We start from the raw sequence: 27,763 nt of genomic DNA, 5'->3' as shown, positions 1-27,763 counted from the left end.
AGGTGCAGGAGTAGGCCATTCAGCCCTTCTAGCCAGCACCGCCATTCACTGTGATCATGGCTGATCATACACAATCAGTACCCCGTTCCTGCCCTCTCCCCATCTCCCTTGACCCCGCTATCTATAACAGCTCTATCTAACACTCTCTTGAATGCACCCAGAGACTTGGCCTCCACTGCCTTCTGGGGCAGAGCATTCCACATATCCACCACTCTCTGGGTGAAAAATTTTTTCCCCATCTCTGTTCTAAATGGCCTACCCCTTTATTTGTAAACTGTGGCCTCTAGTTCTGGACTCACCCATCAGCGGGAACATGCTTCCTGCATCCAGCGTGTCCAATCCCTTAATAATCTTATATGTTTCAATCAGATCCCCTCTCATCCTTCTAAATTCCAGTGTATACAAGCCCAGTTGCTCCAATCTTTCAACATATGACAGTCCCGCCATTCCGGGAATTAACTTTGTGAACCTACGCTGCACTCCCTCAATAGCAAGAATGTCCTTCCTCAAACTTGGAGACCAAAACTGCATACAATACTCCAAGTGGGGTCTCACCAGGACCCTGTACAGCTGCAGAAGGACCTCTTTACTCCTATACTCAATTCCTCTTGTTATAAAGGCCAGCATGCCATTAGCTTTCTTCACTGCCTGCTGTACCTGCATGATTGCTTTCATTGACTGATGTACAGGAACACCTAGATCTCTTTGTACTTCCCCTTTTTCTAACTTGACTCCATTTAGATAGTAATCTGCCTTCCTGTTCTTGCCACCAAAGTGGATAACCTCACATTTATCCACATTAAACTGCATCTGCCATACATTTGCCCACTCACCCAACCTGTCCAAGTCACCCTGCATTCTCATAACATGCTCCTGACATTTCACACTGCCACCCAGCTTTGTGTCATCAGCAAATTTGCTAATGTTGCTTTTAATCCCTTCATCTAAATCATTAATGTATATTGTAAACAGCTGCGGTCCCAGCACCGAACCTTGCGGTACCCCACTCGTCATAGCCTGCCATTCCTAAATGGTCCCGTTAATCACTACTCTTTGTTTCCTGTCAGCCAGCCAATTTTCAATCCATGTCAGTACTCTGCCCCTAAATAAATCACTAAATAACTAAACAAATGGACAGATGAATCAGGGAGCAGGTCAAGTGATTATCAGTAACATTCAAATACTGGCACACACAAAATGCTGGTGGAACACAGCAGGCCAGGCAGCATCTATAGGGAGAAGCGCTGTTGACATTTCGGGCCGAGACCCTTCGTCAGGACTCCTGATATATTTTTAATGAAAAATAATAGTTTTCCAACCTTGATATTCATATGAAATATAAACATTAATGAAGTGATCTTATTCTGTTTTTAGCAAGATTTTGTTATCGTATGTTTGGGTATCATGAAAAGTCAACATTGTACAAAGGAGCCTAAACTCAGATCGTTTGGTCTGAATTCTGACAACATTGTACCATGTGATTGAAACTGAAGTGGCAATGGTTTTATTTCAGTCTGTGTCAAAGTGGAGCAGCAGAAACTTTATATACTACAAATTCAGAACAGATGCCTCAAACTTTTATGACCTGCATTGCAGTGCTTTACAGCTTTGCTGTGAGATGGCCATTAAATTTGTATGATGATATTTCTTTCAATAACTTGTTGACTACTTAAATAATGTTATTGTAACATTTTGATATTTTTTCAAGGGTAAAAGCTGTATTATCACTATGATGAAATAGAATGTAAGAAATTTCACCATAGTATCAATTTCTTAAGAATATTATTCAAACATCCATTAACAAATTGACAGAGGCAGATACATCAGGGACATTTAAGAGACTCTTAGATAGGCACATGGATAGAAGAAAAATGGAGATCTGTGTTGGAGGGGAGGGTTAGATTGAGCTTAGAGTAGAAAGAAAGAAAAATATTATCTTTATTTGTCACACGTACATTGAAGCACAGTGAAATGTACTGTTTGCATCAAATTAAATCAGCGAGGGTAGTGCTGGAGGCAGCTTGTAAATGTGACCACATTTTCAGTATCAACATAGCATGTGCACAACTCACTAACCCTAGCTCTAACCATGTGTCTTTGGAATGTGGGAGGAAAGCTGAGCACCTGGAGAAAACATATGCATTCACAGGGAGAATGTAAAACTCCATACAGACTGTGGCAGAAATCGAACCACGGTCAATGATCACTGATGCTGGAAAGTAATTATGCTAACTGTTGTGCTAGCATGCCACCTGACATTAAAAGGTCAGCACAACATCATGGGCTGAAGAGCCTGTACTGTGTTGTACTGTTCTATGTTCTACGTAAACATCTTCATCCGTCAAAAGTGAGAGGTGAACTAGGGTGTTGAATTTATAATGAGTTGATCAAAAAACTTCATAGTGCATAAAATTGCACCGTACAAATGAGAAGTTATATTTGTGCTCGAGGATCATAAAACCCATTTGACACAATTCAGGCAATCAATACACTGGTCATCCTTATTCTCCCACACTTTCGCTGTAACCCTGCTTGGTATTTTCTCTTCTATCCAATATTCTATAAAACCAAAGTGAATAAAATTTACTTTGAACTTTGAACTAGTGAAAGTCCTGACTGAACTTTTCCTCTGACCTTGCAGGCAGATGCCGTTCTGACTGATCCCAGCAAAGAAAGGTTCAAAGTTTCTGGGCTGGGAAAGGAAGCCAGTCTGCAAAGAGATTGTGATTACTATCTATTAACTACAGTACGTAAGGGCTCACAATGAGCAATATCTGAGGACAGGATTAAGGTCACTCTGCCTGTGGTCAGCTATTCACACCATGAATTTATTTCTTCAGGAGAAGGGATAAGAAACTTCAAGGAGAAAAGCATGTTTGAAATAAATGGCTTGTGCCACAGTTAGCAGCTCAACTCCATCATTGCTACCAACTGCTGTAGAGCTTGTGCTGGAACCAATGCATGAGTTACTAGAACTTGCAGTTTAAAAATAATTATGCAGTAAAAATGAACACAAATAAAAGGATGTTAAAGTTAATGATAAAGATTTAGTTATATAAGTACCAAAGATTGTGGCAGCATATAATATAAGCTATGTGCTGAGTCTTGTGTCAGAACATTTTTCAAGCGGACGAACTCTTGCAAAGCATCAAGCTCTGATGATGTTCCTGATAAGGCAAAACATCTTTCAGTCTCTCACTGCTGTAGTCGGAGGTTCCCAGCTGTTTCTAAAGGGCATCAATCATACCAGAAGAATAGGGTGATCTGTCTCAATGTCTGGCGCCCAGCAGCACTCACGTCTACTGTGATGAAGTGCTTTGAGAGGTTGGCCATGGCTGAAATTATATCCTTCCTAGACCCTCTGCAATTTGCCTACTGCCACTATAGATCTACAGTGGATGCAATCTCACTAGATCTTCACTCAGCCTTAGAACACCCAGACAACAGAAATACCTATATCAGGCTGTGGTTTGTGGGTTACAACTCAGCATTAAACACCATCATCCCCTCAGTAATAATCAAAGGGCTTCAAATAACATCTCCTCCTTGCTGGCAATCAACACTGGTGCACCTCAAGAATGTGTGCTTTGCCCACTGCTACGCTCACTCTTTTTGGCTAGGCACCATTCAAACACCATCTATTAATTTCATTGTTGACACAACTATAGTTGGCAGAGTCTCAGATGGAGATGAAGAGGCTTACAAGAATGAGATACATTGGCTGATTGAGTGGTGTCTTAACAATAACATTAGTAAGACCAAACAATTGATTGTGAACTTCAGAAAAGGGATGCAGGGAGAACATATACTGAGTGGTCAGTAGTTGAATGGCTGAGCAACTTCAAGTTCATGGGTGTCAACCTCTCTGACAATCTTTCCTATGCCCAATATACTGAGTAATTATGAAGAAAGCACGCCAGCAGCTATAGTTCATCAAGAGTTTGTACGTCACCAAAGATTCTGGTATATTTCTACAGATATACCTCTGAGAACTTTCTGACTGGTTGCATCTCTATCTGGTGTGGAGGCACCAATGCACAGGATTGGAAAAAGCTGCATAGGGTTGTAAACTCAGCCAGCTCCTTCATGGGCACAGGTGTTCCCACCATTGTGGACTAATTCAAAAGGTGATGGCTCAAGAAGGCAGCGTCATTAAGGACCCGCAGCATCCAGTTCATTCCCTCTTCTCATTACCACCATGGAGGAGATACAGGAGCCTGAAGACATGCACTCAACATTTGAGGAACTATTTTCCCCCTCTGCCATCAGATTTCTGTGCGGTCCATGGACTTATGAAGACTACCTCACTAATTTACTCTCTTTTTGCATTACTTATTTATGTTTAGTTTTTTTTAATCTATTGCACTGTACTGCCGCTGGGGAACAACAAACTTCGTGACATATGTCACTGATAACCTTTATTCCAATTCTGATTCTGTTCTCTTTCAACAGGATTAATCTATTTCTTTTACTTATGTTTGAGCTGATATTTGACTGTCATCATAGTTGCATATTTTGATTATTTATTTTCTTATGTAACTATGTTTTAACCCATGTTAAAATTTATAGTATAAAGAAGTATTTTTCACAAATTATTTTTGCCTGAAGAAAACTTATAATTATGCCTGGCCTGCTGAGTTCCTCCAGCATTTTATGTGTGTTGCTCAGATTTCCAGCATCTACAGATTTTCTCTTGTTTGTGATTTGATTACTACTCTTCCATGGATGTCTACACTGAAGAAGTTTAAATCTTCCAGTCCTGCCAAAGGGTTTTGGCCTGAAATGTTGACTATACTTTTTTCCATAGATGCTTCCTGGCCTGCTGAATTCCTTCAGCATTTTGTGTGTGTTGCTTGGATTTCCAGCATCTGGAAATTTTCTCTTGTTTATAAATATCATCCTGGCAATTAAGCATTTTAAATTGGTTTACAGTAGTTAACACTTTAAGCTTAACAGGAGCTTTCAGTACCATATCATGTATAGATTCTTAACATCCCCATTTATAAATCAGTTATAAAGGCAGCTGAACTGACTTCCCTAGATGTGGGTGGGCTTGAAATTTAAAAATACCTTCACATTATTCACCAGTAAGAAAGCAATGGCAGATATTGAGAAAACTTTTAAAAATGATAGCTGTGTGCAGTCACCTCCTGTGGCTTGTACAGTCATTCCCTTTGGAATCACACCATGCAAAGCTTTATATTTTCCAGTTGGAACCTTGCAAGTGTTAACATCCAATCTCTATTTCCACAACGATATTTCGGGTCAAGCAACAATTTCTAAAGTTAATTAACCTGGAAAAATGTAATTAATATAGAGGCATACTATACTGCCTTAAAGATCAACATAGAATGCTGGGAGGATGCAGCGGTGACGAGGTGTTCTTCAGCGACACCTGGAGCGGGGCGAGGGAGTGATCCTGAGTCAGTTTGAGGAGCGGAGAGCTAAACGAAGAGCACAGCAGACAGCGGACAACAATCCCACGATGCCCTACACATGCAGCAACTGTGACAGAGCCTGCCGTTCCAGGATCGGCCTCAATAGCCACAGTCGACGCTGTTTGACAAACCAGTGACTACCAGGGGCGCAGTACCCATGGTCGACCACGACTGACGGAGTCCACACACACACAATACTGAAGCAGTCACTGATGGAATATCAGTTTAAGAAAATGCTGTGTTGCTTTGCTTCCTCAATTTACACATTAAATTGTGAGGTCATTTGGCACATTCTGTCGGCCATGATTATATTTTGTTATGCCAGAGAAACATAGGGAGAGAAAATTTGTTCCAAGAGGCAAGCAGAATAAATCCAGATCTGATAATCTTTAACAATGATATGCTTTAGACTTTCTCATTAAGAACAAGTTGAATATTATATGCATGTTATATGCGGTTGACCATGTACAGGACTTACATTCAGTGTTCGTATGACTCTTCAGGTCATTTTCATGCTTCCAGTTTGTGATGCTTTAAATACTAAAACACATTAGATTATCTTGATTAAAATATGATTGGTAGTCTCATTGTTTGCTTTGGATAATTTCAGCAGATTCCAAGGAATCAGCGAGTTCACCCCAAAAGGTTACTGTATTTCCTGTAGCGTGGAGTAAAAAAAATAACATTATACATTCATGCTTCATCTTTAACAGGTTTGAGGCACTCGATGGGTAAAGATGAAATTGTGTAATCTGCATACTTGATAAATTCAGCAAAATATTAAAAGACCTAAAAAAATCAAATGATTGTTTGATGACTGAATACATAGTATGTTTACATATCTTTTCCTATATGATGTGTCCCTTTAGACTGCCAATCTACATATTACCCTGTTAATTGAACTCTGAAGTCATGTCTTTGCAGAAAGATATATTACTACTAAAACTAATTTTCAGTAGATTTAGCTTTAATTGTAGCCATCATTCATGGATTTTATTTCTTAGTCATGCAGAAAATAAAAGGCAAGAATCAGTTAGAGACAGCCATTGTTATTTTAAAGATTAATCAAGATTAATTAAGTAACCAAGTGAATCAAATAAGATGCCCAAAATTCCGACACACATATGCTTTTTTAACCTGTTTGTCTTTTTAAGAAGCACTCTGAGTTCATGTGGTTGGCCAAGTATCACAATACGTATTTAGCTTCCCCAGAGATGGAGAACACACATTACCCAAGAACACATCAGAGATAAATACGGCCAAAAATGTTTGGATCAAGCTGCCCCTTATAGCCCCAAAATATACTCCTCTTAGATTTCCTGATGATAAATGAAAAGCTGGGTGCCAAGGTAGCCTAGTGGTTAACAGAACGTTTTACAGTACAGATGACCCGAGTACAATTCCCACCGCTGCCTGTAAGGTGTTTGTGTGTTCTCCCCATGACTGCGTGGGCTTCCTCCGGATGCTCCAGTTTCCTCTCAGAGTCCAAAAGACAAACCATTTGGTAGGTTAATTGGTCATTGTAAATTGTCCTGTGATTTGGCTCGGATTAAATCAGCTGATTGCTGGGCTGGAAGGGCTTATAACATGCTGTATCTCAATAGATAAATAAAAATAAACACTACCATTTAAAAACTTGTTGCCTAAAATAGTTCTCAATGGAGGATCTAACATTTTGGCATTGGCTGACTAACAAGAAACGTGTTATTGAGCATCATGCTGCATAGATTGGTGCTGGGACCACAACTTTTTGTCAATGACTTGAATAAAAGTAAGCAAGTATGCAAGATTTTTAAAATTACTGGTGGTGCAAAGATTTAATGAGAAAGTCAGACCAGACATAGGAGAAGAATTAGGTCTTTCAGCCCAATGAGTCTGCTTCACCATTTGATCATAGTTGATCTATATTCCCTCTCAACTGTAGTTCCCGCCTTCTCCTCGTATCCTTTGACACTCTTACTATTCAAGAACCTATTAACTTCCATTTTAAATATACCCAGTGACTTGGCCTTCACAGCCATCTGTGGCAATGAATTCCACAGATTCACCCACTCTACCCATGTCTTTTGATATTCGATAGGTTTCAATGACATTTCCCCCACCCACCCCCACCATTCTTATAAACTTCAGCAAATACATGCCCAGAGCCATCCAACACTTTCATTCCCATGATAATCCTCATAACCCCAGGAGCCTCTCCATACTACATTCTTTCTTAGACATGAAGCATAGAACTGCTTACAATACTCCAAATGTGGTCTGATCAATGCCATATAAAACTTGGGCATTACATCCTTGCTTTTATATCTAGTCCTCTTGAAATGAATGCTAACATTGTATATGTGCAGGTTGTGAAGATTTTTAAGCGGAAGCTGCCAAGGGATATAGGTTGTGGACAAAAATCTGGCAAGGTAAAAAATGACTGTAGGTAATAAAGGATCGTATTACCAAGGGTGGTAGGAGATTGCAGGGCTCTGGAATGTAAAGGAGTGTGCATATTTTACTACATCAAGAAAAGCTTGTATACCAGTATATCAAGTAATTAGGAAATCTAGCAGAAGATTGTTTCCCTTTGCTAAAGGAACTGAAATCAGAAGTAGTGAAGTTATGCTTCATTTATATAGTGAATGGCTGAGATAGCATCTGGAGTACCTCATGCAATATTGATTTCTTTATTTGAGGAAATATGTTAGCACATTGGAAGCAGTTCAGAGACAATTTACTAATATCTGGACTGGGCATGTTGCCATATGAGGAAAGATTGAACAGACTAGACTTGTGTCAATTGAAAGAAGAATTCACTGAACGCACCATAGAAAGCATCCTATCCTGAATGCATCACAATATATTATGTCAACTCCTTTGCCCAAGGCTGCATGAAATTGCAGAAAATTGTGAACATAGTCCAGTCAAAATGCAAAGTAAATTTCTAAGTTAATTTATTATCAAAATACATACATGTCACCATATCCAACCATGAGATTCATTTTCTTGTGGGCATACTCAATAAATCCAGAATAGAATAATAACCATAATAGAATCAATGAAAGACTGTATCAACTTGGGTGTCCAATGAGTGTGAAAAGACAACGAACTGTGCAAATACAAAAAAAACAATAAATATCGAGAACATGAGATGAAGAGTCCTTAAAAGTGAATCCAAAGGGCGTGGGAACAGTTCAGTGATGGGACAGCTGAAATAATTCTGTTTGGTTGAATAACTCAATGTTTGAGGAGTAATAACTGTTCCAGAACCTGGCTGTGTGAGTCCTGAGCTCCTGTACTTTCTTCCTGATGGCAGCAGCAAGAAGAGAACATGCCCTGGGTGGTGGAGGTTCCTGATGGTGGATGCTGCTTTTCTGCGACAATGCTCCATGTAGATGTGCTCAATGGTGGGGAGGGCTTTATCTGTGATGGACTGGGCTGTATCCACTACTCTTTGTAGGATTTTCCGTTCAAGAGTATTGGTGTTTCCATACCAGGCAGTGATGCAGCCAGTCAATATACTCTCCACTACACATCTATAGAAGTTTGTCAAAGTTTTAGATGGCATGGTGAATCTTCACAAACTCCTAAAGGAGTTGACGTGCTGCGGTGCTGTGTTCATAGTTGCACTGAGGTGCTGGGCTCAAGACAGGACCTCTGAAATAATTACACTGAGGAATTTAAAGTTGCTGACCATCTCCACCTCTGACCCTCCAATGAGGGCTGGCTCATGGTTTCCTCCTGCTGAAGTTAATAATCAGCTCCTTGGTCTTGCTGGCATTGAGTAAGAGATTGCTGTTATGATACCACTCAGGCAGATTTTCAATCCCCCTACTATATACTGATTCATCATCACCTTTGACTCTGCCTATGACACTGCTGTCATCAGCAAACTTGAATATGGCATTAGAGCTGTGCTTAGCCTCACAAGAACACGTGTAAAAGGAGTAGAGCAGGGGGCTAAGCACACAGCCTTGTGGTGCACCTGTGCTGATGGAGATTGTGGAGAAGATGTTGTTGCCACTTCAAACTGACTGGGGTCTGCAAGTGAAGAAATTGAAAATCCAATTGCTCAGGAAGTAGCAAGGCCAAGGAAAATAAAGAAACTAGCCTCTTCTCCATTGGTTTATATTTCCTTCTTCTTCGGGGAGACAGCCAACATAATCAATGACCTCCCCCATTCCAGTCATTCTTTCTTCTTCCCCCCCACCATCTGGCAAAAGATAGAAAAGCTTGAAAACACATAGCACTAGGCTGAAGGACAATTTCTGTCCCTCTGTTATAAGAACCTGAATGGACCCCTTATACCATGAAGGTAAACTCTTCATCTCCCAGTCTACCTCATCATGCACTTGCACTTGATTTATCTACGTGCACTGCACTTTCTCAGAAACTGTGCACTATTCTGCATTCTGTTTTTCATTTCCCTTTGTTCTACCTCAATGTACGCAAGCTAGGAAGCAATATCCAAGATTGACCTTGATCAAGCGAGGGCCTACTGCCTCAATGTACAAGGGGTGATTGATAAGTTTATGGCCTAAGGTAGAAGGCGTCTATTTTAGAAAACCTAGCACATTTATTTTTCAACATAGTCCCCTCCTACATTTACACACTAGTCCAGTGGTTGTGGAGCATACAGATCCTTCTTTGTAAAAGTGGTCCACGGCAGCGATGATTGATAAGTTTGTGGTTTAAGGTAGAAGGAGGTGAGTTATACAGCTCTTGTTACATGCACGTGTAGTTCAACATCCCATGCTGTAGACCACTTTTGGAGGTCTAAGACACCGACTTCTACAAAGAAGGGATCCCTATGCTTCATGACCGCTGGACTAAGTGTGCAAATGTAGGAAAAATAAAGGTGCTAGGTTTTCTAAAATTGACTCCTTCTACCTTAGGCCAGAAACTTATCAATCACTCCTCGTATTTATGTATGGGATGATCTGTCTTGATGGCATGCAAACCATTTTTTTTACTGTATCTCGGTTCCTGTGCCAAGTACCAAGAGTGAACAGAGATTTGATTAAAATTTGTAAGATTCTGAGGATGTATGTGAAGACTGGTTCTTCTTGTGGGAGAATACAAAACTGAGAGCTGCTAATTTAGACAAAGGTGATTTTTTCCCCCTCTCAAGGTTGCAAATCCTTGGAACCCTTCCTCAAAGGGCAGTAGAAACTGAGTTTTTGAATAAAAAGAGCGGAAGTAAAGACCCTGCCAACCCCAGATCCCACTTCTTGCTACCAACAGCTTCCCGATTAGTATTAACTTACTTTTAATAACACTCACATTAGAACAATCTGTGTACGGGTTAAGCAAGCTGTGTGAATATCCACGGTATGGTCATGGCTAGTGGGACGCTATTACAGCTTGGGGTGTCAGAGTTTAGCCTTCAATTCCAACATCAATTTCAAAAGAAAGTTTCTACATTTTTCTCATTTGTGATTGTGTTTCCTCCGTGTGTTCCAGTTTCCTCCCACAGTCCAAAGATATACCAATTCAGAGATTAGTTGGTCATTGTAAATTGTCCCATGATTAGGCTAGGATTAAATCAAGGTTGTTGGGGGTTGCTAGGCAGCATGTCTATTCCATGCTGTAACTCAAAATAATGTAAACAACCAAATAAATAAATATATTTACTGTGATCTAGTCATTCTTGGTCTGGTTTACTCATTGTTCTGACTGTAACTCAATCTCTATGATACATTGGTTCTCACTGGACACTTTGCTCCCCAAACAGATGATGCAACATTAATCACATCATTCTAAATCTTTGCATTTTATCATGCTTAAGTGATAAACTCCCTCTTACTTCTTAATTCATCACTTCCCAAATCAGAATCAATACTGTAATAGATCTTTGTTTTTTGTGGAACTGTGTCAACCTGAATGCTGGGCTGTGCCAGTGGTTAGATGAATTATGCAAAGATCCATGGTTTCACAAGAGAACTAGCACTTTACCACCTTGTAGTTAGCTGATTTATACAAAATAATCATCAAAATTGGTTTGTTTGAACAATTTGTATACCAGCTTAGTAACATAATCATAAAACACTTTGGGTTCTGCACTGATAAGGGTGATTATAGTTGAGTCTAGATGGAGTAATCTAAGGTGGACTGGCAAAATAAACTAAGGGGCAGGTCAGTTCTAAACTTTGCATTTCCCTCAATTAACCTCTCCATCACTCGAATGCACCCTCCTTCAAGATGCTCCCTGATGTTCCGGTATATTTTACTGTGGCTTACTGAAAGTATTTTTATTAGACTTCACATCAGTGGCACTAACCAACTCTGAGTTTAATGGTGTCTTTACTCATCTGCTAAGTATCAGTTAAATGTTGACAAGAAAGTCGTAATTAAGACCCTGTAACATTTTTTCACCACATCAACATCTTGGTGGAATCAGCAGGGTGTGAAAAATTACAACAGGCTCTTGAAATGCAAGGAAAATAATTTTACAATCTGGGCTTTCCCTAATGCATTCTATTGAATTTTGTTTCAAGAGTGAACTTGCAGAAAGAAATAGTCATTAAATAAATACTTCCTACCCAAAGGTACTTTTGAGGACACTTAAAATTTCTGTGCTTGCATCCCATAGTCTGAAATTTACTCTGTGATATTTGATGTGTGTAATTTAGAATGCTGTAGTGGAAATTTTCCTTTTATTGTTTGGATTATTACAGCACATATGATTTTGTTACATCTCGATTCACTCCAAAACCCTCAAAAATTCAGACCTATGGGCTCACTTTCAAGGACTCTTTACAACTCATATTCTCAGTCTCGTTTGTCTTCTTTTTCACATCGGTTGCTTGTCAGTCTTTGTTTATGTATTTTTTTTATAGATTCTATTGCATTTCTTTAATTTTCCTGTAAATGCCTGCAATAAAATGAATCGCAAGGTAGTATATAGTAACATTTATGTACTTTGATAATAAATTTGAACTTTGGCAAAACACAGCACCATTTTTATAACAGACTATGCTACTAAGTATGCTTACAAGTGGAACAATTTTCAAAATCAAGCTGTAAGAGTGATTAATGTAAGACTAGGAAACAGGAGACCATTTACAAGTAACAAACTGAAAACAAAACCAACTAGCAAAGCCTTTTCAATTCCTGTCGAAGAATTTGGAAAGAATAATTTGAAAACAATCTTTAAATTATATTTGCATCTTCAGAGAAACTTTACATTAAAACACTCAAGCATGCATTTGGTGAGGGTAATTCATTCTTTCACTCCATGGCAAGAAGCTAAAGCATTAAGTCATGAAGGCAGAAGTATAAGCCAGCTTTTTTTGTGAAGATTGCAAACCTTCAGCAGCTGGGATTAAGATTGATAACTTCAATCCACAACAGATGTTATGAATATTTCATTTATATTAGGTCCAGTGGGCATTGCTGGTATGTCTTTCCAGGCCCTAGACTGAAAAAGATGTTAAATCTATACTGAAAATTAATGACGAGGTAGGTAGTTACAGCTGACTCCAATTAGTCCTGCAAGTGATGGAGGATAGAAAATGTGGGCACATTGTACTTTTCCTTTATTTTGAGATACAACAAGGAAACAGGCCCTTCCAGCTCAACAAGCCCGTGCCATCCAATTTCACGCATGTGAAGAATTAACCTGATAATATGTACGCCTTTGAAATGAGGGAGAAAACCTGAGCACTCGGGGAAACCCATGTTATCACGAATGAATTTAAAAAAGATTACTTATCAACGTAATGCAATGGATGGTTAAGCTAGAGTAAGGACACTCATGTCAACACCAATATTAAGGTGCAAGATCAGTCATTCACATTCAAACTTGAAGTGAGCGCAATATGTTATGTTCTCCTGAAACAAGCCATCAATATAGGGCTATTGGAGTTAAAACCAAAAAGTCACATGTTATCAATGCCTGGGAAAACTGTACTGGTCTATGGGGATATGGTTCTTGAAGTTGGTGAAACTAAAGAATAAATGTAGTGAAATATGTGTGGCAAAATAAATGTGACCTTGTAGAAAATCACGCATACTCTTGTCAATAGTACCATCCATCAAATGGGCTTAAGGAGGCAAATTACGGTACATTCACTGAAGGGTCAGTGGTCACTATTGTGAATTGAAGACTCAGTAAGGGTGAACCAATCATAGCTGGAGGTAGTGTTGACATAATGTACAACACACCACAGATAGCATGAGGTCGTGTCAAGGCAGGATGTTCCAGGTTAGAAAAACCATTGAGTCAGATGCTCCTGCTTGCATTGATAAAGTCCTTCTTTAGTTTCTTTTCTTTCTTTTAAGTTTTTTAATCTAGCATATTTTTCCTGAAACGCTTACAATTATTGCAGGTCTTTACCAGCAACCGCTCGTACCTGGTTTCATTTAAAGGCCTCAGCCCTACTTGGATACTGCTGGCACCTGTCTTCCTCTAGACAGATCCTTCTTTCCTTGATACTGATTGCCTCTCCCTGCTGATGTCCTCCATTATTATCGCTAACTGACTTGAGCAATGAGCATCTTACAAGCCAGTTGTGCTGATCTTCTCCATTGTTTCCTATGGGATGCATCCAATATTTTGTATAGTCTCCAAAGTTAATGTGTTGTTCCCGTTATTTGAAAAAAATGATGGATCTTGGTAAATGCCAAACACTATTTCAGATTCCTGCACATGTCTGATGTCAACAGCACTCACTTAAATACCAAGTTTAAAGTTTGCCTCGACAGGTTGCTTTACCTTCTTTTCATGCTAGCAGTCTTTTCGCTATTAGGGTTGAGAATGCATTGAACCAAAATAAAATTAATGGATTTTAATACCACCAGTAGACTTTCATCTATCTGAGGTCAACTTTTTGACAGGATGTGCTAAATCTTTCCAAGTTATCATGAAGTTCATCTTAAGTTGTCAAGAGTACTCTCTCTAGAAGAGTGAGGCTACATCACAATTTACCTAAGAGGGGATGATGACGTGTCATAACTAGCACAATTAAATATTCGTAAGCTAAGCCAGAGGACTCAGTGAATGAGAAGGGCAGTTTGACCCCACAAGTGCTCAGAAGAAAGAAAGAACAGAATAAACTGTGAAAGTGTTTAAAATAACTGGAAGTTAGTAAGTGCAATGTGCTTTACAACTTGTTCAAGTGTGTTGTTCTTTGGCTTATGCTGTAATTAGAAAAATAAATCCAAACATGTTTCAGTCTAGACAGAATAAAAGTTTACAATATTTTTAAGAGTCTTTTATCTTGGAATGTTACATAAATAAATACCACAAAATACTGACTTGACTTGATTTTCTTTTACTCACATACTTTTTGGGGCATTTAAAATATGTGGGGGTTTTTATCAACTCCCTTCCTCCCTTGGCCATAACAAGAGCTGGCTGTTCCTGTGGGGTCCCCTGACAATACTCCACTTGTTTTCCATTAGATAATTACTGCTCCTGCTGAAACTATGTTTGTTCCATGTTTGTTCCAACCAGCTCAGAAACAACAGAATTGTATTTTTAAAAGACGATGTGAAAACAAGCTTTAGTATGCTTTAGTGTTCTTTTTGCCTCTTAAAATAACACAACATTTATTATACTAATTCCACTGAATCAGTCTGATTATATATATAGTGTGCTGTTTGCATTTAATCTTTGAATTATTTGGATTTACTTTATTTGCTATGGCCTGGGTTTATTGATTCCTAAATACATCTCCCATTTGCGAAATCCGAAGATAGGAATTAAAACTGTGCGGAAGGAAATAGGAGAAAGATTACACAAGATAAAACTGAATTTATTAGAGGTCATTGGAATGTAAACTGACTGTGCATTGTATTCAGATATGAGTTGAGACAGACCACACTCAGTAAGGTCATGATCACATCTGATGTCCTTTAGGAAAATTAGAGGCTATAAGACAGTTTCAAGCTGTGCTCATACTCATAAGAAATCACTTCACTGCTGTTCTGGATTAGTGACATGGTGTAATTAAAGAAAAACTCCCATTATTATTTCCTCACATCTTTCTGAAATGATTTGTGTTTATGATATCTCAGTAAATTCATAATGAACCCATTTGCCTGGAACTTACAAACTTTCAAACTCTTTTCCCATTAGTTATGAATTAGATGCAACAAGAGAACAGCTTAACTTTTAAGCAGCAATATATGCATTATTGTCAATGTCAATTGTTCATTTATTAAATCTGCCTCCAGCAGTTGCTTTCATTTCAAGGGAGAATTTGGATCCCTTAAGCTGCTGGTAGTCAGGTAGTCAGCAGCGATGAACTGTTGTATTTGCTACGCTGTAAATGATGTGGCTGTGCTTACGTCTGTGCGTGGGAGAAAAACAGGAAATGCACCACCTGCAGTCATCACCGATTAAGAGCCCTCGAGGCTTATATAAAAAACTGAATGAACAGAATTTACACTTTGGAACGCAACAATAATTTAGCTTAGTGGAAACAACTGTCCACTTAAGATGCACATGAACTGTCCCACGCACATTTTAAAAATAGATCTGCCTTCCAGTAGTAACCAGACTACACTTAACTAATATTATGTTAAATACTCACTGTGACTAATTTTAAAATGTAGATGCAAACTTAAATGGTCAGGGGCAGCCAGTTCCTAGGGCAACCAGAGAAATGGGGGCCCAACAATCCTAACAGCCTCATTTTCATACATTTTCTCAGAGAGTAGAAGAAGCTCAGTCAGATCACCATCCTGACATTAAATTGTAGTCCACCAAAAGAAGAAATTCATGGTAACAGTGTCATGGTAGTCAGGTGACCAGGAGTGAGGTTGTTGGTGGCTCTGTAGGGGATCATGGAAAGGGAAGTGATCTGGGTAGAAAAGCCTTATGCCATCATATATGACCTGAGGAATATATTCTCTAGTCTGAAAAAAAACCTAAATCAACTTTACACTGTTGTTCAGTTCTCTCTGGATCATAGTCCTACATGCAATAGATTTAGCATTTTGGGGAAGCTGTCATTGTTCCTCTGTTCAAGGTCCTGATTAGACTATGTCCTAAAAACCTCTGGAATTATCAATGTAAAAAATAAGCAGGAGCATGCAATTGTCAACATAAGCCTGCTCCACCATTCCTTGATAGCTTGGTGAATTTGTTCCTGGCCTCACACATCATTACTCTGTCTTCCTCCCCGTATCTTTCAGTTCAATTGTCTGTCAGTGTCTACCTTCCATACCTCTAATAACTCCACCTTTATAACCCCCAGGTAGAGAATTCTAATGACTCTCTGACAGAAGAAATACCTCCTAATGTTCATCTTAAGATGAGTGATCCCTTATTCCGAAACTATGCTTCCTAATTCTCAATAGTAACTGGATATTCACTCGGTGTAACATCCGGCATCAATTGAGCCATCCATCGCTCAACTATGATTCAATTAGATCATCTTTCTTTTATACTCCTGGGCACCATGGTAGTGAAGCGGTTAGCACAACGCTATCACAGTTCGAGTTCAGAGTTTAAATCTGACATCATCTGTAAGGAGTCTGTACGTCCTCCCCACGGAATGCGTGAGTCTTCTCTCGGTCCTCTGGTTTACTCCCAAAGTTCAAAAGACATATCGATTAGTAGGTTAATTGATCATTGTAAATTGTCCTGTGATCAGGCTAGGGTTAAGTCGGGGTTGCAGACCAATGCGGCTCAAAGGGCCAGAAGGGCCTATTCTGTGTCATATCTCTAAATAAAATAAAGAAGCACTTTATATAGTAATGAAACCTCAATCTAGTGAAACTGGTCTGAACTGCCTGCAATATATGTGTATTCTTTAAATACAAAGATAAAAACTGTACACAATATTTTTGGTGTGAGTATTGGGTGACTGCTTTCTATTTTCACAGATTTGGATTGAGTGAATGAGCTTCTCTCGCTTTATTTGTTTTCCACCCCCGGTGTGGTCTCACCAGTCATCAAAAATATGCAAACTTGCATCAAAATATCCCTACTTTTATTCTCCATCTCCTTGCAATGCAGATCAACTATCTGCCTTCCCAATTACCTGCTTCACCTTTACGCCAACTCCTTGTGTTTAACACACTAGGAATCCACAATCCTTATATAATTCATCATTTTCTACTCTTGTGGTACTTAATCAACTACTTGTTGTTTTCTTCTTTCTTCGAGGACAACCTCAAATTTCCTCACAGTGTACTTCGTCATCCAACTTCTTACCCATATTATATTATTTCTTGGGCTTTTTGTGCCATCCTCACAATCTTTGTATCACCAACATATCTGGGTTTACTATAGCTGGTACCTTCATCCAAATCATTAATATAGATCATGAATAATTGAAGCCCCAGCAGTAATCAGTTGGCATTACACTGGTTGCTGATTGCAATTCTGAAAATGAACCATTTAATCTTCACTTTCTGCTTTCTGTTAGTCAGCCCATTGCCTATCCATACCATTATACTACAACTTAAACCATGAGCTCTTACCCTATGTGGATCCTTATTAAATGGCTTCTTGGATTCCAAATACATTATATCTACTGCTCTCCCTTATCCACCACACTTCCTATATCCTTTGGAAGCTCCAGCAAATTTGTCAAACAGGGTATCCTCTTCATAAAGTCTGCAATTTTTACCTGATTGTCATATGATTCTCTACTTAATAATGGATTCCAGCTGATTCCCCAATGGTCTAACTGGCTTACGATTTCCAATTTTCTGTCTCCCAAGTATCTTGAATGGTGGGATTACATTTGTAGTTTTTCAAATTCAAAAACTACAATTTGTTTCAGAAAAGCAATGTATTCACTATTTCTGTAATCATTTCCTTTAAGCAGGGTCTTAAGTGCAATCTAACAGGTCCAGAGTAATTGTTGGTCTTTAGATTTCTTTGCCTCATACATTTCTCAAGTGACAGATTGTTCCTCCCTTTAATGTCTTGATTATCTAATATAATTGGGCTATTTTTAGTGTCTTCTACTGTGTAATATTCTGCATCTCTCTCAGTTCTCTTAAGTGATTGCCTTCATTTTAATCATTAAATGAAGTTTCCAATAGAAAAGTTGAAATAAAACAAGGGTCATGGCATTTGGAATCAATGTAGTTTACGATGTCTTTTGCTGGAAATTTTGTCCAGAAATGCTTAAAAAGATGTTGGTGAGAGACCCAAGCCAATTGGGCATCAGACACCATTTGGCTGCCTATCACAACACAAGAGGACAGCAACATTTTCACAGCTGCTGAGTGAGAAGCTCAGTTCCTGAAATAAATGTTCACAATGTGATCTACATCCAACTTCGGACCAGTTTTGGTCCCGTGAGCAACATCTACTTTGCTAATACGAGTCAATTAATTTCAGGTCAGCTGGCAGCTCACACATTCAGAAGATGTCATCTAGCATACTTCTTTTATAAAGATTAGTGTTATTCATCGCATGTACATCAAAACATTGAAACATGCAGTGAAATGTTCCATTTGCATCAAAGACCAACACAATCTGAGGATGTGCAGGACAGCCCACAAATGTTGCTATGCTCCCAGCTCCAACGTAATATCCCTACAATTTAGTAACTTGTACATCTTTGGAATGTAGGAAAAAAACAAAGCACCAGGAGGAAACCTGCATGGTCACAGAAAGAACATACAAGCTCCATGCAGACAGAGGCGATAATTGAATCCTGATCATTAGCCCCATGAAGCGTTTCAATAACTGCCGTTACTGTGCTGCCAACTTCTGAACGGGACTGAGAGATCACAGCACAGAGCTTATTCCATCAGTACTGATGACAATCCCAAAAAATGAAGTGATGTTTATTTGTTCCCTAATGAAAGGAATAACTTTAAAACTCTTTTCTCCACTTTGTTAAACACTACAATCAAAGACTACCAACAAATCTTAAAATATCATCTAATATTGTTTAAGATTTTTGAGCTGAATTAAGACTTTCAATTTATTGTCTCTTGAAGTGTAGCAGCAAAGCAATAAGTATTGGACATGAAACTAACTTTTACATACTGTAACATAGTATGCTGAAGAAATTAAAAGAGAAAATTAACTAAAACCTAAAGGGAGTGGCATGGTAGCGTAGCTGTTAGCATAATGCTATTATATCACCAGTGATTCAGGTTCAGTTCCTACTGCTGTCTGTAAGGAGTTTGTATGTTCTCCCTTTTGACCAAGTGGGTTTCCACTGAGTAAACCGGTTTTCTCCCACATTCCAAAGACATATAGGTTAGTGGGTTAATTGGTCACACTGGGGTGTAATTGGGCTCTGTAGGCTCATTGGACTGGAAGGGCCTGTTACCCTGCTCTATCTCTAAAAAATACGATCAAAATATTTAGAGATATTTAATATTATTGATGAAGATCTTGACATTTTAAGGACCTAATAATCAACAGGTTTTTAAAATGGATTAATAGTTAAATAGTTTGGTCTGGATTTTTTAAAAGATCTGTAATATCAACTTAATCTTTCAAATTTTAGGTTTACTTTTTTCATAAGCAACAAGAATTACAAGAACAAGACCCAAGAATCTGTTGACAGAAAAGACTGGGGACCTTTTACCTTTTGGAGAACACACAGTGCTGGCTCATCCCCAGAGAACAGTGTTGAAAGTAAGATTTAACTCAAGGCTAATCAAAATCACAAGCCTAATGTTTCAGAAACATATCAGTTTACTAGACTAGACAGCTTCATATCTGTAGAACTTGTTCGAATTCGCACATTTCTGATATTAGATAGCTCCTGCCCCAACTGAATCGAATCCAAACATCTTTATCAAGACCAGGACATCTTCAATTTTGTCTAAAGCAATATAACGTAAAAGTCCAAGCTATAAATAAAAAGGAAGTTTGAACTGTGATTCCATTCTTAAATGTAGAGAACTATAAAATATCTTAGATTGTATGAGAATGAGTAAAGATATTTGGAGGGATACATTTTCTAACTGCTCTGGCTGTTTGTTCTGGCAGAGAAGTAATAATTGGGACAACAAGACTAAATGGCTTTAATATTCAATGTCCAATGAGGCTATACCATGCCTAAGTAGAAGCCTTACTTGATCTAGTACCAGCAATGAACCTGGTCAGGTGATGAATCTCTCAGTGAGTGAAGCATTTACGGACAGTCATCACAACTCCCTGACCTTTAGCATGTTCTTGGACAAATTTAGGAGCAGATGGTATGGGAAAGTAATAAACTGGCGGAGAGCTAATTATGATGCTATTAAACAGGAAATTGGGAACAGAAGTTCTCAGAAAAATATACAATCAGATTATGGAAGTTGTTCAAGGAGCACTTGCATAGAATTCTGGATAGGTTTGTTCCATTTAGATAGGGAAAGGATGAAGGATGAAAGGTGAAGGAACCACGGTTGACAAGAGAAGTGAGACATTTAGTCAAGAAGAAGAAGGAAGCATACTTAAGATTTAAGAAGTAAAGATCAGACAATGCTCTTGACAGTTATAAGGTAGCCAGGAAGGAACTTAAGAGGGGACTTAGGAGAGCTAGCAGGGGACACGAGAAGGCCATAACAAGGAGGACTAAGGAAAACCCCAAGGCATTCTACACATACATGAATAAAAGGAGGAAGACTAGAGTAAGACTAGGATCAAGCAGGGATAAAAGACGAAACATGAACCTGGAGTCAGATGAAGTAGGGGAGGTCCTTTAAAAATACTTTATTACAATATTCAGTAATATCAGGATCTTTGTTGATTGTGAGATTAGCATTGAACATTAATATGTTGGAACATATCGAAGTTAAGAAAGAGGATGTGTTGGACTTTTTGAAAAAGATTTGGATAGTTAAGTCCCTGGGGCTAGATGGTATGCAGCCCAGAGCAACTTATCTGTCCTAATGTCCTAAAGGTTACTACAGGAATAGATTGTTGTGCTATTGCCAAAGATTATTGCCTCCTCACTGCCCACAGAAATAGTACCAGCAGATTGGAGGGTGGCAAATGTTAATCCTTTATTCAAAAAAAGGTAATAAAGAATTACAGACCAGAGAGTCTTACATAAATAGTGGGAAAACTGTTGAAGAGGATCCTAAGAGATAGGATTTACAAGCATTTGGAGAAGCTTAGTCCAATTAGAGATAGTCCACACGGCTTTCTTTGTGTGTGGCTAAGTCATGCCTTACGAGCCTGAATGGGTTTTTCAACAAAGTGATAAAACAAATTGATGAAGCTAGAGCCATCGATGTGGTGTATATGGATTTTAGTAAGGTGTTCAACAATGTTCCCCATGGATAGCTCATTCAGAGAGTCAGGGGCATGGGATCCAAGAAAACCTAACTGAGTGGATTCAGAATTATCTTGCCAACAGAAGGCAAAGGGTGGTAGTAGATGGAGTGTATTTTTCCTGGGGGGTCTGTGACTAGTGCTGTTCCACAGAGATCTATTCTGGGAGTCCTACTCCTTGTGATTTTTTTATATAATAAATGACTCAGATGAGGAAATGGAAGGGTGGGTTGGTAAGTGTGCAGATGATACAAAGGTTAGTGGATCTCTGGATATTGTAGAATGTTGTCATAGATTACAATGGAATATTGACATGATGCAGAGGTGGGCTGAGAAGTGACAGATGAAGTTCAATCCAGAAAAGTGTGACGTGACACATTTTGGAAGGTCAAATTTGATGGCAGAATACAGGATTAATGGCAGGATTCTTAGCATTGTGAAGGAACCGATGGATTTTGGAGTCCGAGTCTATATATCCTTCAAAGTTGCCACGCATGTTGAAAGGGTGGTTAACATGGCTTATGGCATGTTATTAGTCAGGGAACTGAGTTCAAGTGCCATGAGATAATGTTGTAGCTCTATAAAACCCTGGTTAGACCACACTTGAAGTATTTTATTGAGTTCTGGTTGCCTTATTATGGGATGGAAATAACATGTTTGATAAAGAAAGGCTGAGCAAGCTGGGGCCTTTCCGTTTGGAGTGAAGGAGGATGAGAGGTAATGTAATAAAGATCTCTACGAGGCATAAGTAGAGAGGATATCCACTACCTTTTCCAGGGTGGCAATGGCTAATACAAGAGGACATTCCCTTGTGGTGTTTAGAGAAAAGTATAAGGGGATGTCAGAGATGGGTGTTTTACACAGAGGTGGCAAGTTCATGGAATGAACTGGCAGCGTTGGTGGCAGAGGCAGATACATTAAGGATATCTAAGAGAATCTTAGCTGCAGGGATGAACAAGAAATAGAGGGGTATGTAAGAAGGAATGGTTAGATTTACCTTAGAGTAGGTTAAAAGCTCAGTAACAACACCAAGGACCAAAAGGCCTCTACTGCTGTACTGTTCTATGTTCAATGTTTATCCAGCAATTCAGCAATTGTGAAATTTTATGAAATTGAATTCAAGATATCTAGCAAATTGTGAGCTGCCACTGCAAATAGTGGAGATTGTTAAAACTCTCAAGTCTTTTTTTTAACAAATCTAGAAAGGTGACTAATGTTGTCCGGCAACACCAGCTCCATTTCTCATCGGACTTAACATCATAACACTACCAGATCATCAATGTTGCCTTACAATTTCAAAGACAGAAATACTGCCTAGTTGCATTGGATCTACGGTTGTAAATATTTTACTGCTACATTTAAAAAGAATGGATATGGAATTAATCTCTTCTGAACTGTTGCAACAAGAAGGTTCAGAGCTAGTTTAATGAAATTTAAATATATATATATCTAATGAAAGTAACTAGTTACCAAATAAAAAATTCTACAAATAAAGCTCATTTAGTGTTTATGCTTAAGACAATTGAACAATAAAACTAATCAATAAACTTCAGGACATTGGTCTCAATAATTTGTGCAATTGGATCCTCTATTTCCTCACTTGCAGACACCAGCCATTTCAAATTGGCAACAACATCTCTTCCACAATCTCCATCCACAGAGATGTACCACAGGCTGTGTGCTTAGCCCCTGCTCTACTCATTTTACACTTCTGACTGTGGTGCAATGCCATATTTAAGTTGGTTGACAACACCAGTGTTGTCTGAATCAAAGATGATGATGAAGCAGCATATAGGAGGGAGATTAAAAACATGGCTGAGAGGTGCCACAACAGCCACCTTTTACTCAATGTCAACAACACCAATACCCTGATTATTGACTTCAGCAGGAGGAAACCAAAGGTCCCTGAGCCACTCCTCATCGGGAGTGGGGGGGGGGGGCTCAAAGTTGGAGAGGGTCAGCAACTTCCTCGGTGTTGTCATTTCACAGGACCTGTTCTGATCACAGCACTTAAGTACAACTTCTACTTCCTTAGAAGTTTGTGAAGATTTGGCATGACATCTAATACTTTGATAAACTTCTATACCTGTGTTGTGGAGAGTAAATTGGCTGGCAGCATCACAATCAAATATGGAAATCCTACAGAAGTAGTGGATACTGTCCAGAGATACACCCCTTCCTGCCATTGAACACATCCACATGGAACACTGTCACAGGAAAGGAGCATCCATCAGCAGGGACCTCCACCACTGAGGTCAGGTTCTCTTCTCGCTGCTACCATCAGGAAGAAGGTAAAGGAGCCTCAGGACTCGCACTCCCAGCTTCAGAAACAGTCATTCTTATGTCAGCCGTTAGGCTCTTGAACCAAATGGAATAACTTTATACAAGTTCACCTGCCCCATCTCTGAACTGATCTCACAATCTATGGACTCACTTTAAAGGATTCTTGATCTCATATTCTCGATACTTATTGTTTATTTATTTATGTATTATTATTCTGTTTTCTATTTGCACAGCTTGTTGTCTTTTGCACATTGTATATGGTGACCTATATGCACTTGGATAATAATTTTACCTTGAACTTTGAACTTTGAATTGGCTTGGCTTTTCTGTCATTATCAAGTCAGACCAATCGATTTTCAGACACGATTGTTAGATTGTATCAGAATTTTATTACTGCATTTTACTATTGTACAATGTACCTTCATATTTATAAGCTAACAGAATATTTTGTTTGCTTTCTGCTTGCAGAAGGAATGCAAAATACATTCTTTTGGCTTAACTTCCACATGTCTTTGAAACAATGAAAGAAAACAATATATCATTGACAATTGAACTTTATATTAGATTGCCCTGATGTGAAAACTGTATAAGTGACAATTTGATAATATATTTGGCAATGACATATTTGAAAAGTACAGGAAATGCATGTTTCTATACATTAAGCAATAACTCTGCTCAATATATTTTGCATTGGATATCGGGATTAACATTTGTAGTTTGCAACTTGGTATAGAATAAGTTAATGATGATGTATAGCTTTTCCTTGATTACCTTTGAGAATCTGGGAGAGATTTCAGTTTCCTGTGAAAACTTCTGTTTACTCAATTCTCTCACGATTTTAAGCAATTGCGGGGAATAGTGCTTTCATAGTCAGCAAAGGAAATATTCTCATAAAAATTCATGAAAATGAACATATAACCATACATGGAGTGTTAAGGCCAGGAGACTAAAAGCTTGGCCAAAAGGTTAGGCTTTTAAATGAATAGAGAGTGTAGGTAGCAGCAAGAGGCACAATCTAATTTCTACTCCATCTGGCAAGACAATATAGATTTTAGAAATATTAAGGTGCAATGTTTCAAAGGACATTTATTATCAAAGTCCGTATGCAGGATACAACCCTGAGATTTGTCTTCCCACAGACAGCCATGAAACAAAGAAAACTGTGGGACCCGTTTAAAGGAATACATCAAACCTGTAATGAGCAGGAAAAAAGAACAAATCACGCAAATGGCAAGAAAAAAATGAGTCAATAAACACCAGATCTCAAAGACATCAAAAGAATCTAGGCATATTCAGTTTAGCACAGTTCAGTTCAATTCAGGGCTGTTTCTCTCACTATCTGCAGGCCATCGCGCTAGTCTGCCCCAATCAAAATCACACAAAACAGCCACAAAAAGAAAGGAATGTTGAGAAACCATCATAATGTGAATGGCAGAGCCCAATCCACAAATGGTGTTGATTAAAACTTACCCAAGACCCATGGATGCGGCATCATCCTCTGGCAGCATCAAGTGTGAAAGAGAGAGAGAGAGAGAGAGAGGCCATTCGTATGTAGGCACCTTCTTTCAGGAGCAGCGAGAGAGAGAGAAAGACCATTCACAAGCATGTTGACAGTGCTGTACACTCACCTGCCTTCTGCTCCTTTCCTCATTGGTTTCAGTCTTCCTTGACACTTTAATCAGCGGGATCAGTTAGGAATAGATCATGGTCTTGTGCCCTGTTTCCAGGCTGCAGCTTCTCTCAAAGCGTCACTGAACTCCATTGGAGACAGTAAGGTGCCAGTTCACCCAATTGGCCTGAAAACACGTCACCAAAATGTAGATCACAGGCTCCAAAAGTAGCAGAACCACATTTGAAAGAAAAAGATGAAGCAATCAAAATGAACGTAGTTTTGTGAACCATCTGAAGGATGTTGCCCTTAGTTACATTGTTCACAGGCACCAGGTGTTCAGAGCAGAGAGCCAATGCACATCCTCTGGTTTGGGGCTAACTGGCCAGTGGATAGTGCAGTACAGAAAACATGAGTCAAAGTTTCAAATAAACTGATAATTACACAGAATAAGAAATTGGAATGTGTGAAGATGAGAGAAAGAAGCTTGTTAAGGCTAAGGGTGATAAAGGGCCATAGCTGGGTGAGGAGAGAGACTGATTTTGGCTGTGAATGCCTCACAAATGAATAGGAGACATTCCCTGCCGATGATCCTAATTGACAATGGCCACTTTGTGATAGTTGCTAACATTTATAGAACGATAACTAGAATGGAGACAAATTAGGAAAAAATATTTTATGTATGTACATTTATGGTAATAGTTTAGATTTGAGTACTCTGTGTGGGTGGTGATTTGATATTCTGACAACCAATATTAGGTAGCATTTAATCTCTCTCAAGCAACTGGGAAATGCTTTGTTTCCCGGCCTGACATCTTCCACCTCATTAAAATCAAACTTGTTCAATGAGGTCAGGGATAATTTAAAAAGCTCTCTTTTTTTTTCTCTCAAAAACTTTAACCTACTGCTTTGCTTCTTTCTCCTTAAAGAACAATAAAAACATACTGAGGATAAAATGAGAACTAGGATTCAATTATTGCTATCCTTTGGATTCAGCTACATCAGTATGATGCCAAAGGTCCTTATTTACCTGTGAAGATCACCCAGACCTAGTTTTGAACTACCATGTGCTTTCACTCACCTGGAAAAGCCCCGTGTGCTAACTTTCTGATAGGCTTTTGCTCGTGTATTCACAGTATATTGAAGAAAACACCCTTCCCAACTTTGGGACACTAGCTAATCAAAAAACTGACACATTTAGTGGAAACATTTTTCTCAGTGCTTCATTGTAAATTGTCCTCAAGAAGCATGCGGATTCCATTTATAAATAAATGTAAATATGATGCAAGCATAGTGCCTCAGTTGTTAATAACTGAATATGACCAAGTTAAACCAGAGTAACATTGGATAGAATTGGAAATTGAAGAATTATAATTTGAATATCCTGTTTGCATATGTTAAAAATAGATCGTAAATTAATAGGATTAATTTGCCAGTAAGATGAAAGAAGGAACATTACCCAAGTTCCTGACCAACTGCAAGGAGCAAGAAATCATCTTAATTGTACTCATCATACTGTGCTGTGGTTAATTCTTTCAATAATCAGAGGAGTTATTCTGTGCTAATGTGTTACTGTAATGGCGTTGGACAATAAATCAAGTTGTCTAGACTACATTTTGTTGAAATAAGCTATAGCTTTTATTCAAAGGGGTGGGACCATTATGGTCCTGGGAATCAATCTCAGTGGACTGGCTCATCTATAAAATAATAAGCTGAATAGCACAAAAGCAAGAGTATGTGGTGACGTTCATCAAATCTCATTGTGTCTGCCTTCTTCACAAAATGAAAATGCATCTCTTGTGCGCTGGGCCACACCGGAGCACAGAGACCCAGTACCGTGGAGGTTCATGGCCCCAATCTGAGGAGGACTGTGCAGAACGAAATTCTTGTGAAAGGCCAAGGTCCAGTTCACCCAATTCCCTGTAGGGAAATCAGCTAATTGCTAACTTTAGGAAAACTCAAAGCCAATAACCTTGGGCGAATTCTGTTAAACCAAACCAGAAGATTTTTTTAAACTCTAATTGCAGATTTGTCTCATAAGCAACATGGGGGCATTGCCTGAGGTAAATCAAACAATGTTTAAAACCAAATTGGCCTACTTCTGTTCATCTACTGTTGATGAAGACATGTATGTATAACAAACTTACTGCCTGGAGATGATAAATTTAACTGCAAGCAGCCCAGGTGCAAACATTGTATTTGTATTTCTCAGACAGAGCCTTATTATTCTGTTATTGTCTATTTACTTTCTGTCTT

At 38.8% G+C, this 27,763-nt stretch overlaps 1 long non-coding RNA gene across 1 annotated transcript in view; it reads left to right on the top strand.

Moving 5' to 3' along the window:
• Window positions 1–27,763, top strand: part of LOC132404754 (uncharacterized) — a 68,350-nt gene that overhangs the window by 32,254 nt on the left and 8,333 nt on the right. Inside the window, exon 2 of the long non-coding RNA XR_009515667.1 lies at window positions 19,856–19,986. This is a non-coding gene — a long non-coding RNA (uncharacterized LOC132404754). The remainder of the gene's footprint in view (window positions 1–19,855; window positions 19,987–27,763) is intronic.

Source organism: Hypanus sabinus, chromosome 14, assembly GCF_030144855.1.
Source record: "Hypanus sabinus isolate sHypSab1 chromosome 14, sHypSab1.hap1, whole genome shotgun sequence".
Taxonomy (NCBI): domain Eukaryota; kingdom Metazoa; phylum Chordata; class Chondrichthyes; order Myliobatiformes; family Dasyatidae; genus Hypanus; species Hypanus sabinus.
Note: the sequence above shows the minus strand (reverse complement) of the source record. Positions and strands in the feature narration are given on the sequence as shown.